Source organism: Eretmochelys imbricata, chromosome 1 (genome assembly GCF_965152235.1).
Source record: "Eretmochelys imbricata isolate rEreImb1 chromosome 1, rEreImb1.hap1, whole genome shotgun sequence".
Lineage (NCBI taxonomy): Eukaryota > Metazoa > Chordata > Testudines > Cheloniidae > Eretmochelys > Eretmochelys imbricata.
The window spans coordinates 206,535,286-206,542,050 of record NC_135572.1 but is presented as its reverse complement, the minus strand read 5'-3'; positions in this window follow the sequence as shown (position 1 = coordinate 206,542,050).

The following is a 6,765-nucleotide window of genomic DNA, read 5'->3' as shown; positions in this document are numbered from 1 at the left end:
CCAGATTCACAAAGCTGCGTAAGTGCTTAATTCCCAGTGAAATTAATGGGAGTTAGGTGCCCAAGAACCTTTGTGAATCTGGGCCAAAGCTTTTACCTGTCTAGGATGCTAATTGAGATCCAATCTAGGTCAGGAGTGACTGACAATCACAACCACCTGATAGCCAGTTAGTGGTATTATTGAAATAAGTTGGTGGTTTTAATCCAGTTGCTATGGACAGGTGCCCACAGCACATACAAACTCATCACACTAATTGGCCTTCTTGTCAGCACTCTGAGCAGGGAGGTCAAGGATTGAATTGACCAGGCTGACTGGACTACCCTCTCATCCTAGAAGGCTGCGTCTGGGTAGGAGGTGATTTGCACACATCAGGAGCAGTGTATGGGGAAGACTTGAATAGCTCTGACCCATGCTCTCCCTGCTCTGTACAGCGCACAGCCAAACAGAGACCTTCTGTCTCCTGGAGCTGTCAATCTTGAACCTTTCACCAACATTGCATTCAATTAGAATTTGTAAAAAAAGAAATTTGGAATTATTTTCACCTTGGCATTCAGCCTTAATGAGCTAGTCTCTCAACACAGCAAGAATCTGGGGGTGGCAGAAAACACTAGACTTCCTATTTCTGTTTTGTGGTCTCTGAGCAAACTAATGAAATCTAGGGCTGACTTCTCCAGATCTGACTTTGCATTTCACACAGTTTAAATATATGGCAGCAGGTAGATACTGAGCAGAGTTGAAGAGGGAAAGCTGAAAAAGCTTGACAACACTGCAGACAATTTTTTAAAATTGGGTTTGTGGCCTTTTGTGCTTCTTTATGGTGGACACAATAGGTGAGAAAGGTTTGGAGTTTCTTCGTATTTTCTGTTCATTTTTACCTTAGATATATCAGGAATATCAAATCTGGTATCCCTGCTTTTGGTGGAAAACCTCTCGGGGGAGACAACCTCAGATAGTTCTTGCGATCTGCCACATCTTTATATAAGAGGAGAGGGGTGCTGAAATTTTGGTTGAATGGAGGTCTGTGTTAGACAGGCATTAACAAAGATCAAACCGTTTTAAACAATGTCAGTAAAAATCCACTTTCAATTACTCGCTGGCAATGCCAGAATTCTACTAGTGCTCTAGCCCAGGGGTTCTCAACCTTCTTCTTTCTGAAGCCCCCCAGGGTACGATAAAAACTCTGTGGCCCACGTGTGCCACCATAACTGTTTTTTTGTGTGTAAAAGCCAGGGCCGGCATTAGGGGGTAGCAACCAGGGAAACTGCCTGGGGCCCCATGAAGCTACATTACTCAGGCTTCGGCTTCAGCCCCAGGTGACGGGGCTCAGGGCCCTGAGCTTCAGCCCCATGAGGTCGGGCTTCGGCATTTTACCCTGGACCCCAGCTGGCCCCAGTCTAATGTCTTTCTACCCTGGGCTAATGCTGGCCCTGCTTGGTGGCCCACTTCAAACCTGCTCGCAGCCCCCCAGAGGGCCCCAGCCCCCTGGCTGAGAACCACTGCTCTAGCCCACATAGAATCTTCTAGGCTTGACAAGGCCTGGACTTCTAAGGTAAAAACAATCAAAAATGTATCTTTTGAATATCCCACCTATCAACCCTGCTTTGTCCATAATAAAGACACAAACAAGGACACCATCCCAATTTTGTTTTCCTTCACTTGTCACCTCTAACATTTGAAGAGAACCAGTTTCCCTCTAGCTGTATTCATTCCCAAGCTGCTGTTTCCGTAGCTGTCTAAGCAAGTGTTTGGGGCTGCCCAGTGTGACAGTTCTGTTGCTGATGAAATGCATTGAATAGGTGGAACCTACTGACACAAAGTAATCATGCAGCGTGGGCCACATGTACAGGTGCACAAGGTGGGGAAGGAGCAAAAGACTTCTCTCAATGCACCCCAGCACTGGGACTGGCCACCAGCTCCCCCTGGCATACAAGGCACCCTAAGGAGTTGGGGGACACAGGAGCGTGGTTTAGAAAAAGATATAGCGCTATGCACTCTCCCCCTGTTTGCTTGGGAGCTCCAGCAGGCATTAATGCACAGGGCCTGGCAGTGCTTCCACCACGGAGTGATGCAGAGTTCATTCAAATCTGTGGACAAGCCCCAGCTGAGCTCTGCATGGTGAACCATACCTCTTGGACTGAGGGGAAGATGCTGGAGCCTGGTGTGAATGAATGGTGCATAGAATAGAATTTTGTTGATGTTTTATTTATAGCCATTATTTTTGTGACAGGCTGCTTGGAGCTCAGCTCGCCCAGCTGGAAGTCACTCCAGCTCTGTCTCTTGTAGAGCTGGGATGCCCTGCGGGACAAGTGCAACCTGCAGAGACCTAAGCAGTGGCCTCTGGCTGAGCTTTCCCTGCAAGTGCAGGCAGTGCACACATCTGAAGGACTCAAACATACAATGGCGGTTCCTCAGTTGCGGCGGGTGCTGCTACAAGGCTCAGCAGATCTTAGGGGATGCTCATGGAGATGCAAATCAGGGGGAGCCCACAGAGCTCGGGGCAAATGGCCAGGGAGTTCCTTAGTGTTGTAAAGTTGGGTCACCTCTGAGGCACTGTCAGGTCTGTGAGCGTCTTGTGGGTATTTTACACCAGGCAAGACAGGGAACGTTATTGGCATAGAGCAAACAGTCCCTAGCCTTAGGCAGCTGAGACTGGAAAAAGTAGCCATAGTTCTGAGCTCTGACCATGAGAGGTTACTGCTGCCCTGCCTTCCCTCCCAGCTTTCCATCCCTTTGCTGGGTGGCTCCACACAGGAGGGGGAGCTAGAGTGGGCAGGCAGCAGTGAATGCTTTCCACCCCCACCTCAGTGGAGCAAGGGTGTGATTTGCTGAGAGACTGAACTGTACTGCCTGGCCCCAGTCACCTGACCAAGGTCAGGGTTACAGAAGGTCAATAGCCCTGTCATGTGGGAGGGGGTTGGTGTCTAGGATGCTGCCCTGTGCAGTGGACAAGGCTGGCTGCAAGAGAAAAGGAGGAGGTATAAAGCCTTTTATTATTATGGGGTCTGTGTGCTGGGCATTGTACAAACACATAGAAAAAAGGTTTCAGAGTAACAGCCGTGTTAGTCTGTATTCGCAAAAAGAAAAGGAGTACGTGTGGCACCTTAGAGACTAACCAATTTATTTGAGCATAAGCTCAAATGCATCCGATGAAGTGAGCTGTAGCTCACGAAAGCTTATGCTCAAATAAATTGGTTAGTCTCTAAGGTGCCACAAGTCCTCCTTTTCTTTTTACATAGAAAAAAATAGTCCCTGCTCCAAAGAGCCTGCAATCTACGACTGTCCTCCTAGGAAGGATATGTCTCCTTGCTGTACTCTGAGCCAACAGCAAAGAATGTGACGCTTGTCACATGGAACTCAAAAGGCAGGGTAAGTGCCTGCTCCCAGCTAGTGGACAGGTGATCTCTGTGTTAATTGCTCCTGTTGCTGAGCGCACAGTCCATTGCATTCACTGTATTTCAGGGGTGTGTGTGAGAGAGAGATTGTGATTTCTGGTTTCTCGTTTACTTGAATATCTACCAAGCAACCCCTGGCAATCCCTTATTCTTCATGCCAGGGTTCTGTAACTCTTTCACAGTGTGAAGAACATTTTAATAGAGAGCTTGTCACTTCACACCCCTGTGGCAACTACAGCATTTGCTTACACTGAAAAATAACATTAAGAAAGTATTTCATGGAGGTTAAGCGTCTTGTAATGCAATTTAACAGCTTGGAAAAGAGAAGAGCCAGCTCTCTGTGGTCCACCAGCAAGTGTTCTGCAGCCACCAGTGGTTCACAGACCGCAGTGTGGGAACTTGTGCTCCATGTGGTCTCTTAGGTGTGGCTACCATTTTGCATGCGTCAGATATTGGGCTGTCTGTGGGGTTGGGAACAAGCTGGGAAGAGGACTCCCATTAAGAGGGTATCTCACTCATTTATTTTGTCCAATTAACTTGATTTGTACTTTACCTTTGGTTGATTTGTACTTTCTATGGTTTCTGTTTCTCTTAACTTGTTCAAAACATTGTTTAAAATGAAAGGTGTTTTTACCACAGTCTCTTGCAGTGACTTTTGTGTCTCTTACTTCCCTGAGCAGTTGTAGACCCCTGGAAGATAAAAACCATGCTACTACTAGTAGCAAAGGAATGTTCCCGTGTAGCTCAAGTAGACAGGACTTGTGTCTTAGGAGCAGGAAAATCCTGGGTTCAGTGCCCATTCCTGCAGCTAGGAGCGTAGGTGGGAGTCTAAACCCAGGACTGCGTGTCATCCCCGATGCTGGAAAAGTCACTTCGACTTGCAATGCCTCAAGTTTCTCGTTCTGTAAAATGGGAATAATTCTGACCTTCTTGGGGGTGAGGTCTTGGGAGGAGAGATTCACTGGTGTCTGTATGGTGCTTTATTCTGTTTAATGATTTAAACATTTATGTTTGTGATTTATTAATTTTATTTAATTATGATTTAGCTGGTGACTAAGGATATGGGCAGACAGTTCTCCCTTCTCTGTATTCTCCATTATATGCCCCTCCGTGGAGAATGAATCACTTCTCTATAGTCCCCATTACACTTTGCATGGCCCAGCTGGATCCAGAGTTCCTGCCCCTTTCCCAGGGTGCTCTGTCAGGTGGTAACAAGCCCATATCCATTCCAGCATTGCACTATCCAGCCCAACCAGGCAATCCTGTGCAGTGAGGCAGTTATTACATTTGAGATGTTTGAGATGGATGAGCTGTTTAGGGCAGTCAACTCCCCTGTGTTTCTGCTGGAAAGGGTTTTCCAGAGGAGCCTGATAACAACAGTTCCCCCTCGGCTATCACTTGTGGACAAGAGGAAAAAACGAACTTCAAAAGATAGAAGGGAGACAGAGCAGCACTCTGCAGTGCTCCCCAGAGCAAGCTCATTAGGGTACAGGAGCTCCGCACTGGTTCTGCACATATAGAGCATGTTATTAACAATAACTAGCATGTACGCAGCACTCTGCATGTTCATAGCTCGTTGCAAGCAGATGGTCGTCTTATTATCACCCAGTGGTAGATCAGTAGCTCTATCTCTCTAAAATAATGGGGAAACTGAAGCACTGAGTAAAGTGACTTGTCCAAGACCAAACAGTTAATCAGTAGCAGAGTTGGGGATAAAATCCAGGAGCCCTGGCTACCTTGAAATCCCGCATTTTGGAAGTAAATTCCTGACATCCAACATCTGCCACTATTACAAGACACAAAACTAGTCCCCAGGTGAACTCAGAGTCATCATCCTCCCTTCTAGAAAGCGACATTTGTTGGAAGGGAGTTCAGGAGACTCTCTTGCAGGAAATGATAGTAAAGTTTCACTTTATAAGTAAATTTTGGTCAATTGGATAAGACAGGCAGGCAGCACTAACACAGTGACATTTAGGACAATTACTGCGACTCTTGATAGCTTATGTCTAAAAAATAAAATCTACTGTGATTGTTTAATGAAACTTTCTATATATGTTATGGCAGCACAGATAGTGAGCTCTTTGGGGCAGGGACCTGGTTTGTATTTTCTGTGCAGCACTTTACAAACCCAAGAGTATTGTAAACTACCAGTACTTCTGCCTAGCAATAATGTTATTAAAAGTAAGAAGACATCACCCTACTCAGGGTGTGTTTGTGGGTGGTGGGGATGACCCACAAAGCCAGCACCAGTTTAATCTAAATGATCCCTACAGTTTACTCAGTGGATATCTTTTTATAATAAATTCCATTAAAAAAAACTATATCAAAAGAATGTTAAGGTTGCCTGGTTAAGAACACAAAAGTCAGGAAATGCTGAGTTTAACGGTGGCACACGTAACCTTAATTCTCCTTACAATGCATTTTGAGTGTTATTACACTGTAGACCACATCTTACTAGAGTGATTGTGTTTTTGATACCTCCCTTCCATCCAGTATCACACAACATCCCTGTTGCAGCTACAGCAATGGTCGACATTGAAACGTATGATTAGGGAAGCACCTGGTGTATTTTTCACTGTCTTTGTGAAAGTTAGCCGCTGAAAACCAGGAGGTGAGCCACGCCACACCACTCTCTGCACTTCAGCAGCAAGTGATCCATGGACCACAGTGTGAGACCCACTATGTTACAACACAGTCTTTAATTATGTGATCACGTTTGGCAAGAGTCCAGTCTCATTCACTGCCCAACATTTGTCATGGACATTGATCCATCACCAATATCGCTGGATTCACTACAGATTTATATAATGGTAATCGCAATCAGAATGGGGTGCGAATGAAGGCACAGAGCAGCCTGTATGACCCATCTCATTCATTATGTTCACTGCATCATTCAGTGCACGCACTCTGATCTGTTACTAAAAAAGTTATTCATTGGAAACATCAGAATGGCATATCGGAAGCATCAGCTTGCCCCTCTCCCAGAACCACGTCATTGGCACAGAGTCTCAGGCCCTGATGTGCCCCTGGAGCATCTTGGTGCCTTCAATAGCTGAGAAAGTCTATCAGTACCTAGTACAACAAGATTAGGAGGCTCAGTGGCACCTCACAGTGTCTTAGGCAGTCTGCAGGGAGGGAACATGAACAAACAAAAGTTGCAGTATCATGGCAGCCTCTAATACATCAGGATACAGTAACTTTATCATGTAGAGCAAATCTAAACAGCTGGGAATCCTATGAGGGGTATTTGGCAGTTTTCAGGGAGAGTGCAAAACTACATACATGATCTAATTCAAATAAGCAAGGAAGATGCTTAAAACCCCAGAGAGCTACAGGAAGTAATGTGGGCCAACACCTCTGCGTCTTGTATTCG